Raw genomic sequence first — 13869 nt, forward strand, 5'->3', positions numbered from 1 at the left:
TATTTTAGATTAAAGAGTCTTACAGAGACTGAACGAAGCTTTTTTTATTCAACACATACTAGTTTAAACCACTTGTTACTCAGAGTATGGTTTAAAAAAAAAATGTGCTTTTTGTGTAAACAATTAATCTTTTTACCTATAATCAATTGTTATTGTAATTTTTCAGAAATAGTTACCAAAATTTTTGACAGTGCGTAAATCATATACAGTTGACAAAAATTTTTTTTTCTCTGTTTTGAAGGTGGCACTATATATATTTTTATAGATGAATAACTATACGAAATATTAAAATTTTACAATTGAAATTGCTCTTTTAACTATCGCAATCGATCAATTAATTTTACATCGTATGCAACGCACAATGATTCGCATAAATTTATTCGATTGTTTGTAGTTGATAAGATAAACCATCAAAAAACACCTCTTGCCACACAACGCAAGGTAGCTAATTTTTTTTTTTTTGTAGTTATAGTAACAACCGCATTGTCGGTATCTTCAACCACGTGACATAGGTTGCTTTTATTAAAAAGTTCGCGGAACTCTCACGAGTAGCTAAACTATAAAATCTTTAAAATGCCTTTTTCACAGCTCTACATATTAATTTTTGAGAATCATAGCTAAATTAGTTTATCATAAAGAAGTATGCACTTAAATACAGTAAACAATAATAGTTTGAATACTTCACGATTTTAAGAATAAAATGAAAAACTAGAATAAATAATTGGTCGATTTTTCAGAAAACTGTAGATTTTTTTAAGATTTTGCACTACAAATGTATATGTTGATACTATTTCGAGGGGGTTGTCGTGGTACAGTCAATTTCAAAATTGAATTTTCGTGTTAGAAATGTCTTTGTTGTGATTATTCTTAACAAAACAGGTAAAAAATTTAAAAATTAGGTGTATGGAACAGAAAAATGCCGAGGAAAGTAAACACAAACGTTGAAACAACAAATAAACCTAACTTTCGCCTCGGACTGTACCTCTATATGGGTATTCTAGTAACGTTGTAATTGGACTTTAAACTGTTATATTTTAAAAACGGTGAAGCTAGGCTTCCTCAATTTTAGTATACTTATTTCAACTATAATAAACCCTAACATATTGATTTTTTAAAAGATTCTTAAGAAAATTTCAAAAGTTATGAGTAAAAACGTGCATTTTCCGACGAGTCCATCTAAAAGCATGTGTATAAAAGGCCAACTTCGCGATTTTATTTCTCAAAAATAATGTATTTAGGCTCTTTGAAATTTTAATATGTTATTTATGATACTGAAACATACCTATACAAATTTTTACAGAAATTTCTTAAAACAATGAAATATCACAACATCCCCGTAACTTAATCGAAGTTTTTGCTAGCAGAAATAGACCCAGACTCAGTTTTTACTAATATAGAAATTTGTAGTTAAAAAATTTTTTTAGTTCTCACAATTCCTGATTCTAAATAATTTATCACGTTAGCATAATAAAGAGTCTTCTCAGAGTAATAGGCGTAAAAGAGCCTTTTCAAACTGAATATAAGAAAGAGCCTTTAATTTTTATTTCTCCGATTTTAAGTTGGTACTACATTTATGTGTGTATGTATATAATTGATCTATAAACATATATACATTACTACCTTAAAATAGAAGTAAACAAATTAGTAAAAAAGGCATTGATATCTTTTTGTTGAACTCCTCGTTTTGCTCTCCAGTATAGAATAAATGTGTGGATTCGTACAGGGGTACGAACCGAGAGCAGGGTGAGGAGCAAATAAGAACTCGAAAATGTCGAAGAATAATCTTGAGCAACGTTTCGATGGGCTTAATTATACCAATCGACGCCGACACCTAAGTGCGAGTGTACCTCTGTATAAAAAGGCTTTTTCTTTTAGTATAAGAGGACTTTGTTCTGCCCGAAAATTTAAAAAGGCTCTTTCTTGACTTTTACTCTAAAAAGACTCTTTCTTGCACTCACCCGATTGTATCATTGTTAAAAGTATTACGATGCTTTTCCTGCATTTAATATAAATGATTAAAGTTACTTTATAATCTACAGCCTAAAAACATGTTTATTACAATCATCACCCTTAAAGGTAATTCATTTTTTTTTTTTTTGTTTTTAACAAAATACTGCGGTATTATAAAAAATGTTTAGTCTCAGAATCTTGACGAATAAATTTTATTACTTATTCATCGAACTGTTTTATTCATTATTGTTCTTCTGGCTGTCTAAAAATAAATAAAAGTAGCACACCATATTATAGATTTGCAAACAATTTTAAAATATTTACAAAACTATTTTATATTGTGTTCATCAAATTCATTTACTGATTAAAATTTCAACATTTAGTAAATAGCAGTAAACGGGCGGCTTTTTTCTGTCGTAAATAGGATGTTCACAATTTCTTAGGAGTTTTAAAATACACAAATTATGTTAAAATCCTTAAAATTTGTCTTAGTGTTATAAAATTATAGAATTGCCTTGTATCAAAGTAACAATATTAATTTAATTTGTTTTGATGTATCCGAAAAAAAAATGTTGACAACATATATATATATTTTAACGAAACATAAATAAAAGAAATAAAGACAAAATGATACATTGAATAAAAAAAAAAAAAAAAAAAAAATATCTACCATGAAGTGGATTCGAACCCTTAAGTGCAAAACAATTCACATAGGGGCATAAGCCTTATCCATTTTAGCTATCGTAAGGACGGGACATATCTCTTTCGAAGTCACATATGTTCATGGATATCCTCCAGTGCTTGTCCTACAGTTTACAAAAGTTAGGATGTGTGAAATTAATAAATTAGTGGTTAATTTTTTGAAAACATAAATGGATTTGAAAATTTTAAGAGTACGGGAGAGTTAAAACATAATGTATTGAAATCAAAATTCTGTGTATATAATTAATGAGCATTTAGTTCCACGATTTAATTAAATAAGATTTATGGATAACATTAAAGCCAGAGCGAGAGCAAGTCAGTTAAATATATACATGGCATGTACTCAGTTGCAGAGTCCAAAGACTCTCAAAAAAGAAAAACTCGTGTTGTCGCTTGCTTTGGCTGTGCGTTCAGATATATACATGAGCTATATAGCCGACATTTCCACTCCTCTCCTCGTAGGCGCATATTCGGTATACCCCTTCCACGCGTCTTCAAAATGTGAGCCTATATGGACATTTCCACGCGAATCCACTCTTCTCATACCCCTACCGTGCTTCTCAAATAGAAAAAAATTGGACGCCTGGTTCGGCCGCTTGGCTGCAGCGGGGCGCTCGAACCACTGGAAAAAAGTGGGCACGCTCCGTAGCATGGCAGTCAACAATCTCCCTACTAATCTCTGCCTTGGTCTAATATGCATGAAAGTTCTCCGATGTGTCGTAAATCTCTGCTGGGGCAAGCGAGTTGGCAAGCTCAACTCAGAGTCAGTGGTTGCTAAAGAGAAGACACTCCAGTTGTTAATTAAAAGATTTCTATGTATCCCTTCCAAACTCTAATCCTATTGATTGGAGGCTCTCCTCTCTAGCTCAATGTAATAAAGACCGCTTGACTGTAAATTTTGAACCAAAAATAGGATTGGCTTGAAAATTAATACAAGTATTCTTGATTAAGTGTACAGCAACAACTCATAAATTTTACGTCGGCAGAATGATTATAAACAAAAACATTTGATAAATATTCATGCCTGAAAACTTAAAAAACCGTCATTTTATCGAATAATTAACCATAACTTTTTTTTCAAAAATACAATCGCCTCCAAATTTTGTCTAAATTTACGGACAATTGGTTATAGCTAATGAAGTAAGAATGAAATTGCTTTAAAAATTAGTTTGGTGCATCCTTTTAATATTAACAATAACACCTAATAACTTTTACGTTAGCAGTATAACTATAAGCAATAACTTTTGATTCAGTGCAGCTTAAAAGCCGAAAGCAATCGTAGTTTGAATGGTTTATCATTTGTTTTTTTTTTAGAAACTGTTGTTGCTTATTAAATCTCATTAGATTTTTTTTTTTGTAACTCACACCAATCTTATCTTATCTTACTAATATATAAAGCAAAGTCGCTAAACCGTTGTAATCGCTAACTGCGAAAACTACTGAACCGATTTTGCTGAAATTTTGCACACTGATTAATGATACTTCCTAGATGGTTTTAGTATAGTTTTTATCTTAAAAAATTTAATAACAATAGCAATAAATGAGATCAAAGTTTATTAAATATATGCCAGCTTTTCACTTCAGTTCAGTAGGATTCACTAGGTGGCGTCGGCATAAAATCGAAGCTACCTGCATTAGAATTGAATAAGTGTGGTTATAACAGGCCGGAGCGTCGCGGAAATTCATGCAATCGTCTACTGGCAGTTCATCGAGCTGCATCGAAAATGTAGATGATCGTCGTGCAGCTGGGTATCCCGGTTACCGATGACGCTCTTCTCCTGTGAGTAAGTAATGTAGGCCTACTATCGCCCTGAACCTCCAGGATTGACGAGTGCCACCCATAAAAAATGTAGTATAACTGATGACGTCTCTGGCGGAATACCTGGACACGTGTCTAGCCAGAGCATATCCTGCTCTAACCCTTCTGGGTTATATGGCTGTACCACAATCTGGCCTGGTGCCATCAGAGAATTTTATACTACAAATTTAAGCTTGGGAAAACAGCCCTGAGGGGCATTGGCAGCTATAACGGCTTCTTTCTCAGTGGTCGTGTCCCAACGGCATTCCCACATTTTCCCGACTAACGATGAGCAGTTGGTTATCCAAGAAACGATCTGAAGACAAGATATTCTCTGGTCAGTGGTGTACCTCCCTCCAGTAAGGCTTTTATACACAGAGACTCCAAGAATAAGAATCAAGCTACCCACAGCTGGCTCTCTGTCATTAAGAATAGTTATAAGGAATATCTGAAAATTTCATCACTAACCTTTTTCAGGGCCAATGTAAGCATTTACGTTCCCTACTTAACCATTGATCTCATCGGTCCTTTTAAGGGCCACCTAAGTTTAAATTACCTTGCCAACAAATACATTTTTACAACGATTTCTGGAGACTATTCGTCAACTCAAAGGCTATGTAAAGTCGGCCACTACTAAACTAAGTCAGTCATTAACTGGCAGACGTCACGAGCAGAGTTGTTCGTCGCAAGGCTGGGAACCCCGGTAACCAACGACCCTATATTACCCTCTCGACTCTAAGCATTCAACCAGGAATCACCGATCCTCTCCAAGGTCTGCGCTGGGCGAACCTAAAAGCTATGAAGAAAAAAAAACTTGAGCCAACGAGAGTCTCCAACGGGAAAGCATCACGAACCAATCTGTACTAATCTTTCCACCTTAGATCATCAAAACAACTGAGTCTGCAAAAAAAAGGTGCTTTAGACACCAACGTCTTCGACGTTATACCAGGAGACGTTAGGAAAGAGCACTACAACTAGCCCCAAAGTTTCGGACTTAGTAATTTTTCTCCCGATCGGTCTGGGTCTTCAACAGCAGGCCAGAGGAGATCACCCTGAGGTATCCAGGCAATCACAATTGCTGTAACCTTTAGTCAGAAAAGAGTTGACTTAAGAAGCTCACTGGTCTTTTTTAGGGCCATCGGACGTCGAACTACCTTGCCAACGAATATATTAGAACGTATCCAAGTGACAGAAAATAGCCTTTAAGGGTCACAAAAGTCGCAAAAGGGTGAATTGGAAAGAAAACTTCAAATGTATCTAATGAATACAATTTTAGGCCTCAAGAAACTGACGCAGAAAATTTATTGAGATCGGAACAGCAGCCTAAAAATTGACAAATAAAGAATCCATTACGTGAGAGATCAGCTTTTCATTCTACCCTTACAGTAATCTCTTAAATCTATAAAAATCTAATTTCAGGTTTCTAAATAAGAAGAAAATATATTTGTATTTTTGTAGTAATAAAAAATGTAGAGATTAAGCTTCAGGACTTTGTTGCTCTATTAATAAAATTGTGAGATAAGAGAAAAAATTTTTTTTTTAATAAGTTTTTGGGAGTTTAAAATCCTATCATCTTCAAAAAATGGCCCTTTTCGTAAATTACATGGGAGAAACTGCAAATTAACCGCTCCTTATGACCAACGATTATTTTATGGTATAAGGAACGCACGGTACTTTTCAGCATAATTATATGTTTTTTTAATTTTTACAGCCAAATAATCTGTATGGATTGCGAACAAATATGTTTTTAATAAGAAGATTTTTGTTTTAAGAAGTGCCAGAAATAAACGTAAAATTTCTGACTGAAAACGTTTCTCATTACATGTCAACACACTACGGTGTTCCGTTTAGTAAGTCTCGGACGAAGCCGAGACGGGGGGCTGTTAGTCGTAAATAGTTTTTCTTTAGTAGAAAGTTAATAATTATTATTCAATAAATAACTATACTTTACCAGCGACATATTGACTTATTGGACCAACAATGGGCTGAACATTTCGTAATTAAATCATGTTTTCTTTCAAATTGGATGTAGTTTTATTTATGTTTACAATTATGATATTGAAAGACTGTTATATTGGTAGTATGATTAAAAATAAAACAAAATTTTAAGTAAACGTACGTGACTAACAAAAATTACATTATTTAATAAAATATAAGTCATAATTTTCTTTATAAAATGAGCATCGCCTATTAATTATGTACAATTGATATACTCGGAGCCTATAACAGTACCTGATTCCTGATACCCTTCGTATTTCGAATCAAATAAATGAAATTGGTTTCCTGTAGTAAACAATTATAAGTCAATATTTTTTAGATTTGCTTCAAAATATATTTCAAGATTTGCTTAAGATAAGAAATGATTCTAATTATTTTGAGTAGTATTGAATTTCAAACGTAATCACATACTTTTAAATCACATTTTTTCCTTAATGTAACATCTCAAACTATTTTTTTTTGTTTATCGTAACAGGCTAATGTTTTTCACAATGCTTCTTTTAATTTTTAGTATGTAACTAGTACAATACGCAAATATTTATATTTACACACGCAATTAAAATAACATAAACGATATTTTTTGGTCTATAGTTATACATACAGTCACATCTGTCTACCTTATTTCACGGGTTTTTTTAAAGTTTTAAATTTATCTGGTAATAGTAATGGTAAGGCTTCGCAAAATTCAAATGTACTTTGAAATCTGATTTGAGATGTATTATACATATACTTGTATTTCCGACAACACATCTGTATTGCACTGTACGTCTTTGGTTTTTTCCAGGTCTTGCAGTAAGTATTTATGCCCTTCTGTAACTCTCACAGATTTATCTTCGCTTGTTTGTAAGTGAAACAAAACATTTGCAATAGCAATTCTTATTTTATTCATATCATCCTCACAAAACTGAGTAGATGTCAATGGGGCAATGATGGTTCCCCAAGTGCACACGTGCACTCCACAGTTACCACTAGTTTTACCTTTTTCATTTTGTTGCTTTGGGATGTCATTTGGCACGTAAATTTTTCACTCATTCCAGAGCACTTGTTTTTTTGGCAAACTCGAAATAAGAGTACATATGCCATTTATCACTTGTGATCTTGGCTCGCCATGCGTAGAGTCAAAGTGTATCATTATTTGTAATCCAACAATGACCATCAACAACGTCCAGTGCTCCGATTTGTTGATGGGAATAAGCCAAATCTCTTTATTAATAATATTTTGTATTCTAGCCCACTTTATAAAACCTTTACTAATATAGCCACATTTTTAAATTTTTTCAAAAAAATAAGAATCGAAACATTGCACTGAAACGTCTCTGTTTTTTGCAATATCAGGCAAGAGACTAAAAAAGCCGTTTATTATTCCATCATAAGTACTGCTCAAAATCGTTGTACGGGTGTAACGTTTTATAACTAGTGATGTCGATTACGAAACAATTTATGTTTGATGAATACTGGGAAAAACCATTTGGGTATTCATTAAATTGAAACAGATCGACGGAATGAGAAAATAAGAATTTATGACACATAATTTCATTATTTCTCTCATTAGCTGCTGTTACACTATCGGTGATTTTACTGCAGCTATCTGATGTACTAAACAATGCCACTTCGTCTGTATTCACGTTTTTATCACATATTTTTGCAGTAAACGTTTTCAAAGGTTTTTTTTTAGGTTTGTTATTATTGTTTTGGATTTATTTATACTATCTGACATCTCGCTTATTTATTTTTCTATGTTGTCGATTTTAGCTGTTTTTTCAATTAAAAATTTAGATTGTGTCAGATATCTATTAGGCCCTCTTTTAATTTTTTTTTTTTGCCATACCTCCACTTCTAATTTTTCTTTTTTTAGTGGTACATCAGAACTCGAGTTAATGTCATTCTCTGCAAGTTCATTGTTAGTTAATTTTCTTTTATTTTGTTTTTGGCGTGAAGTTAGTAGGGGACACTTTCATTCTTGAATTTTTCCCTGGATTACTTCTTCATTTTTTTGTATCATGCACGGGATGGATATTTTCTCTTCCCCATCTAAAATTTAAGAACTTTAAAACCATTTTCAGCAGTAGCATTACTTTCCCTTGCTAAGCCAAAATTCCAACAGCTGACCAGATTGGAAAGTAAACTAACGAGAAATCTAAGACGTAGTTCATTCGATTTTCAGAATAAAACGCGTTTTGATTAGTATCTGTTGGAAATTTTTTAAGAATTTCGTCTTTGGATTTACAAAAAAAAGGTAATACTGCGAGGAAGATTTAATAGAGTTTCCAACTGATTCATTATAATTATCGTAAGGATCATGTACTAAAATGTTATCATCAAATTTTTCGGCAGTTTCATCATTTTCGAATACAATACTCGTAGTAAGCTCTTGAAGATATTTGTCTTCATGAATATTACCATAGATTCTGACAAAAGTTTCAAAATATATCACTGCATCGGATAGACTAGAGCTATGTATTAAGCTACTTAATAAATAAATAGCTATTCCTCGTTCTTTACACTGCTGTTTGTTAGCAAAACAATTTTTAACTTTTTTTTATTATATTTTTTATAAGGTGTGAAGAGCATGAGTGAATGATAGTTAAGTTTGTATTAGTTTTTTTTTAAATCTCTATATCGTGGTACAACACATTTATGTACTCACACAGACTGATTTTATTGAATGTGTAGCATGAGGCTTTAAGTAAAACTAAAGAAAAGTCGGTGACAACTTTTTCAATTCTCCTAGCAGTTATTTTTTTCAAATTATCCGCAAAAAATCGTAAAAAAAAAAGAATCGCAGTTTCTGTATGGAAAGAAGAAAACGCCTCTGCAATTTCAAGTGGTACGAAATTTTTATTTCCAGACAAAAATAGAGCGCAGTAGTAGATGGTCATTTGTTCTTGGGCGTAACTGGGTCGAGCGGCGATACTACCAGTAGCATCTAAATGTAAAAAGATATGATCTACTCCTTTTAAAAACTCAAATTGTTTTTCAGTAAACAAAATTATTAGCAGTGGTTTAACGGCGTGAAATTGTATGTATCCTTTAATTGTGTCACCGTACGACATCTCATACTGTTTTTGTAGATTTTCCATGTACGTATGGTAATTTTTATCAAGATCATCTTTAGCACGGCTCTCGCTTTTTATTTTTTGAAGAAGAGATGAACTTGGTGCGTTGTTTAAATTACCTTGTGCTAAAATATCTCCTGGAACGTTCTTCACTTTGACCATTTCACTAAGGTAGCAGACTTCTTTTCGAGATGACCGGACAGTTCAGCTCTGTATTCGCCTTTTATTAAACGACGGTGTGTCTCTTTTGTTTGTGGATCATGAAAAATTTTTCTCGAGGTAAAGACTTTAACAGTATAATCGGTAAAGGGTGGATGTATGGCTTCGTTGACAACAAATTTATATGACGTACAGGTGGAGTACTTACATGTAGCTAATACCCAAAAATAATTTTTGTTTCTTTTTTTTTCTTTACCATACAGTCGACTATTTTTGATTGATAATATGCAATACATATATTTTTTTTGGAATTCCTTGTTAAAGTCATCACACCAACCTTGTTTTAAACGTTTTTTGTCTTCACCTGCAAAATTTTTCTGCCAAAATTCTTTAGGCAATTGAAACGATGCTTGCTCAATCCATTGCTGCCTCTCTCTTTCTTTATTCGTTTCTTCGGGTAATACAGCAACCTTATCCAGCTCTCGACTTGACGGTTTTCGATTCTCCGATTCATTAAACGGTAAAGAAACGTCTTCAGATTCAGAGTCATTTAGAAAATTATTACTATTTTCAGAAATACTATCGTACGTATCGTCGGCGGTTGTTGCATGATGTAATGGACTTGTTGTTCCATAACACCCAGTAGAACTGTTAATTATGTCTAAAAATTCATAAGATAATTAATAACATACAGAAAAATGAGATTAATTAGTAATTGACAAAATATGAATCCTGCATCAAAAAAAGATTGAACTAGAAAAGGAAAAATATACAGGAAACCAGATGATCGAGCAATTATTTTGATAAATACAAAAAAGTCATTAAATGATTTGTGCCGCAATCGACCAAAATTCTTGATTGTTGCATGTTCTCTGACTGTATTGAAATCAACACTGACTATATCTGTTGACAAAACCAATATTAATTAAAAAAAAATTTTTTTCTACTAAAATATTTACATGTGTACTTCTGACTGTATACCTCTGACAGACCTCAAGAGCCCCGGAGCTTCAACATTTTTCTTTTCTTAATTCAACTTAAAAACAATGTACATTAATTCAATACTTCAGATACTTATTTATATTTTTAGCACAAACAAGCAAAGGTTGCAAGACCTAGAAAATACACCATTTCCGCAGAAACGCAAACACGCGTACACGAAAAAGGGTTATTGGAAAAAGCGATTGAAAAATAAGAATTGTCGAGTTTTCTCGATAACCGGTCCTGCGTGACCGGGGAGATATATAGATACAAACATACAAGCGAATATGAATAAGACATGTATTGTAATGACAGCGAAAAAAAAGTAAGAGTAATGTTTATAGTGATATGATGTAACGATATGTAAAAAGACACTGTAAAATGATTTAATGAATAAAGGAAAGAACCCATAGTAGGTCAGTACACTATAGTATTAAAAAAAATTTAAAAAATCCTATCTATACTTCACGTGACACTTTCTGTACGGTTCGTAATTGCTAAAAAAGTGACAGGTAAAAAAGAAAGAGAGAGAGAGGGTTGATCGCGTAAAAACGCCCTCCCTCCTCTCCCTCTCGCGTTGCTATGCAAAACAAATTTGCGACAGTTATTGTGTTGCGCTGCAAAGACGTACGACAGAGAGAGAGAGAGAGAGAGAGAGATATTTTATTGCAAAAGAGCGTATCTCTTCTTCTCTAATTCATTTTTTTATTGCAATGATTTATTAATAAGTAAGACACATGCACGTGCCCGGAAGCATGTAAATAGCTCTGGATCGGCAATAGCCTTTTACAAAAACTATCCTCACTCTTGTCGCTAGTTACCAAGCGTATTGGTACTAGACCATCGCACTTAAAAAGGGTTATTAATGACCAATTACTAATTGCTGAAAGTTGTTTGTATTTACTTAAAAGAATTAGAAAAAGGCCTCTGTCTCAGATTATATCAAAGCTAGTCATTTTGTTAACCTAATTTGTTAATATTCGTTGTGCTTGTTATTTGTTATATTAAAGATATATTTCTTAACAAATAACGATGTTATAAAAGTTCATTGTAAATATATTAAAAATAAGTATAAAGAGAAGTAGGTACGAGATGACTTCACCTACGAAGAAATCTCGGACAAAACACTTTTCGAGAAAATTTTAGACGAATAAGTGAATGTGCCGGTGGTCGCGTCTGATTTTTTATTTAATAATAAAAGTTATCAACTTTCTGCCGACTTAAAAATTATTTGAGATAATTGTATGCTTCTGAGAATGAAGTAGACAAAATTTGGAGGCAATTGTGTGTTTGAAAAAAAAGTTATGGTTAACTATTCGATAAAATTATGGATTTTTAAGTTTTCAGGCATGATTATTTATCAAATGTTGTTTGTAATCATTCTGCCAACGTAAAATTTATTAGTTGTTGTTGTACACTTAATCAAGAATACTTGTACCAATTTTTAAGCCAATCCTATTTTTGGTTTAAAATTTACAGTCAAGCGGTCTTTATTACATTGATTTGTACGACTGTAATTTTCGTTTCTTCATACATTACTTACATTGTTACAAACTGTTCTATTAAGTTAGAATTTGTATAGATTTACTATCTTGTACCTAAGAAGCAGAAATATAGGCGAATGGGACGTTTTTTTCATTAAAAATTCTTATCACTTTGTAGAGCGCTCCATATAGTACGTCGGCTAAGTCCGTCGACTAGCTTCAGCGTCATCATCGGTAGCGGGGATGCCTAGCTGCTTGGCTAACAACTTTGTTCTTGGTGTACTGTCGATGAACGACTATGTTGATGAGATGATCGACATTGCAATGGGGCATCTTATAACCACTCTTCACTATCTTTGATTGCAAAAAAAAACTACATAAAAACCATCTCAGAATCATCAAGAATTAGTATGCAAAATTTCAGCAAAATCGGTCCAACAGTTTTCGCGGTTAGCGATTACAACGGTTTTAGCAACTTTGCTTTATATTAGTAAGATAAGATAAAATAAGTAGCGAACCGGAGTCCTCAAATTTTCACTTCTAAAATTCAGGAAAACGTACGTAAATGTTAAAATTGAATTTGTACTATACGGTGACTATGCTAATGAAATATTTTTTTATTTATTTTAGGCCAGAAAACAAGTAATAGCATTAATAATAGTTTTAATGAAAAAGTTGTATCTCTTTTACAAGAAAATAAACCTTTGGGTGCTTAAAAGACTTTCTGCAGACGTTACAGCGGGAGACAAAAATGACTACAAATAATTTTTTATAAGATAATAAGATTTTCTATTTTTTTGTTTTTCACTTCTTTGTAAACATATGTTCAGCTTAAAAAAACATTCTAGGTTTACTAGGCAAGCCATTTTTACCTTATTTTCATAAAGAGCTGTAAAACTATTTAAAATAGAAAAAACATCATTTGTATACAACCTGTGGATAAACATTACTTTACTATATTTGGCCCGTATACGGGCACCATTCGGCCGCCGTAGGTGGCCCGAAGGCGCGCCTGTACTGATGCCGAAGGTGGTCTGTCTTCGGTCGCAGAACACGGGGCGTAGGGAATCCTTCGGCTTTCCAAAGATAATTTCTGATCGCGTGATAGAGTTACTATCAGCCCCAACTAATTAGATTAGTCTTGCAACTACTAAAGCATATAATATGCTCTAGTAGCATCTTATATTCGAATACTATTATGAGCAGCACGGAGTTCGTACACCTAAGTGCAGGTGAAATCACTCTAACTCGGAATATTTAAAATCACATACGATTAAAAAAAATCACGATAGCCCCAAGCTCACGCGGAGTCAAAGAAAATAGTGTAAAATTTTTCATTCTGCGTCATGGCAAAAAAACATGTTACGGATCTTTATGTTGTAGAAAAAAAACACACAGACATAACCGAGATTTCTTTACGTGTTATGTTACAAAGTTTGGTATTTTCTCCTACAAATATATAGAGAAAATTGCATTGCAGCTAACAGTAGACTACTAACTTATTTTCAACACAGCATCCTCTGGTAATGAACTCGACTTCTACTCGAAAAATTTTAATAGTAGTATCACTATGAAAGACTCTAATGCAAATTGGAATGACACAGTATTTGGTTCCAACCTACATAAGCTATTTTTTCTATAGTCATTAACTAGATCTAATTAAACCATCATTTTTTATGACTGGTTTTGTTATCAATTGTTGATGTTCACTGAGAATAGCCCACTACACTTATCCAACCGT

This window comes from Copidosoma floridanum, unplaced genomic scaffold, assembly GCF_036245765.1.
Source record: "Copidosoma floridanum isolate Cflo_tuat_1 unplaced genomic scaffold, Cflo_Japanese_pri ptg000032l, whole genome shotgun sequence".
Classification (NCBI taxonomy): domain Eukaryota; kingdom Metazoa; phylum Arthropoda; class Insecta; order Hymenoptera; family Encyrtidae; genus Copidosoma; species Copidosoma floridanum.